This window comes from Leptonychotes weddellii, chromosome 5 (genome assembly GCF_054177405.1).
Source record: "Leptonychotes weddellii isolate Sample4059 chromosome 5, ASM5417740v2, whole genome shotgun sequence".
Lineage (NCBI taxonomy): Eukaryota > Metazoa > Chordata > Mammalia > Carnivora > Phocidae > Leptonychotes > Leptonychotes weddellii.
In genome coordinates, this window is record NC_138373.1 from 106,013,811 (window position 1) to 106,016,228 (window position 2,418).

Below are 2,418 nucleotides of genomic sequence, written 5' to 3' on the forward strand. Positions count from 1 at the left end.
AACACACACACACACACACATGCATAGTCCCCGCCTCCTACCTCAGCCACATCCTTTGCTCTAGCTCAGGAGACTGAAGAACAAAAGATCGGCAGTCACTGAGCTCACCACTAAGGAGCCCTTCCTGTCAGAGGGCTGCCTTGGTCTTTGTAAAACAAGAGATCTTTTCCTGTTAAGGGAAAGGTACAGCCCATTTAACAATGCGTGTGTAGGAGACTTCCTACCATGTTACTGGAATCTCATGACTGTGATAAAGCTTTCTGTCCCCAGGAGGAGGGGTGTCTAAAAGTTAACTCACATCTGTCTCAGAGAAAATGCTCCCAGCCCTATCACACACTTGAGACAGCTCTGAGCCAAAATGGATCAGTTTGCATAACTCTTTCACACTCTGATAAATTCTCTAGAAGCTTGTTTTCAAATACTGCATGCCATCGTGGACAACTTCTTTCGGGGTTGACTTATTAGTCCTTTGTTTTTATGTTCAAACTACTTTAAAGTCTTTCTTTCTTTCTTTCTTTCTTTCTTTTTCTTTCTTTCTTTCTTTCTTTCTTTCTTTCTTTCTTTCTTTCTTTCTTTTTCTTTCTTTCTTTCTTTCCTTCTTTCTCTTTTTCTTCTCTTTCGTCTCTTTCTCTTTCTCCCTCTCTTTCTCTCCTTCTCTTTCTCCCTCTCTTTCTTTCTAAATAAAAGATTGCTTTCCCAAGGAACTTTTAAAGCTGAATTTTTAAAACTCTGTCACAACCTGGAGATGTCTCTAATTTATTGGCTTTCAGTTCCAAGAAGCTTTCTTAAACTCTGAAAGGTTTTCTCCAACCCTCAATCACTGTCACCCCTGGCTAGCTTTCAGCATTGATGACCAGCTGTCCCCTCACTTCTCCAGCACCTGCCAAGACTGCTCCCTCTCTCTCCATTTGATGTACACCATTCCAGCTGTCTCCCATCCCTTTTTCCCTATCCTATTCTGTTTCCTTCCTTGCAGCATTTATTTACAAATATTTATCACAATATTCATGTAGAAGGCACACCTCAAATGTACTGAATGCAGCTGGTTTCCACATACCCATTCTTTTCTTTCTAATTTTATGGCTATAACTACAGTTGGGTCTCTTTTCACCATGTCCCCAAATTCCATTTCCAATTGCCGATGGGACGACTTCACTGGTTATCCACAGTGTAGCTGTATTATGGTGGAAAGAAGCCTAAATAGAATTCTTGCTCAGCAGATGAAGTGCTCTAAACATTATTTTCCTCAAGGACAATATGAGTAAAATAATAATTCTCTTTTTCTTTCAAATATGTACAAACACACACAATGCATTTATTTACATGTAGGGATGAAAATGTCTAATGCATTTTCCAGTACATAGTAGGTGCTTTTTTTGGAGAATTCCTTCAAAGTCGACAAGTAGAAAAACCAAGCTTAGCATTCTCTTGGTTTCTTTATCACTATTCTTTTCTGTACAAATTAACTACAAAAACTAAATTAGTAGGGGCACCTTGGTGGCTCAGTCAGTTAAGCTCCTGACTTTTAGTTCAGGCTCAGGTCATGATCTCAGAGTCGTGAGATTGAGCCCTGCTTTGGGCTCCACGCTGAGCTTGCTTTAAGATTCTCTCTCCCTCTGCCCCTCCAGCTCGCTGGCTCTCTCTCTCTCTCTCTAAAAAAACAAAAATGAAAACAACACAAAACAACAACAAAAACAACTAAACTTGTGGAACTCTTTAAAATTCTTTTTAGCCCTAAGTTTCTGAAATGCAATATTTTCCTTAACAGTTGGGGTCTAGAGAGTAGCACCTCTATAGACAGTTTGTACATACGGAAGAACATTTTAATTTTCAGAGTGACAGTCAAGCTGCTCCTGGTATTCAGTGCCTGAGGGCCAAAGATGCTAAATGTATTTGAAGGTACAGGACTTTTCAGCATAGGAATGATCAGTTGTCCTGGCCAAAATGCTAACTTTTTTTTTTAAATTTTATTTCATTATGTTATGTTAGTCACCATACATTACATCATTAGTTTTTTTTTACCCTTATTTATTTTTATTTATTTATTTTTATTATGTTATGTTAATCACCATACATTACATCATTAGTTTTTGATGTAGTGTTCCATGATTCACTGTTTGCGTATAACACCCAGTGCTCCACGCAATCCGTGCCCTCCTTAATACCCATCACCAGGTTAAGCCATCCCCCCAGCCCCCTCCCCTCTAAAACCCTCAGTTTGTTTCTCAGAGTCCATAGTCTCTCATGGTTCGTCTCCCCCTCCGATTTCCCCCCCTTCATTTTTCCCTTCCTACTATCTTCTTCTTCTTTTTTTAAACATATAATGTATTATTTGTTTCAGAGGTACAGGTCTGTGATTCATCAGTCTCTCACAATAGCACAAACCTTCCCCAATGTCCATCACCCAGCCACCCCATC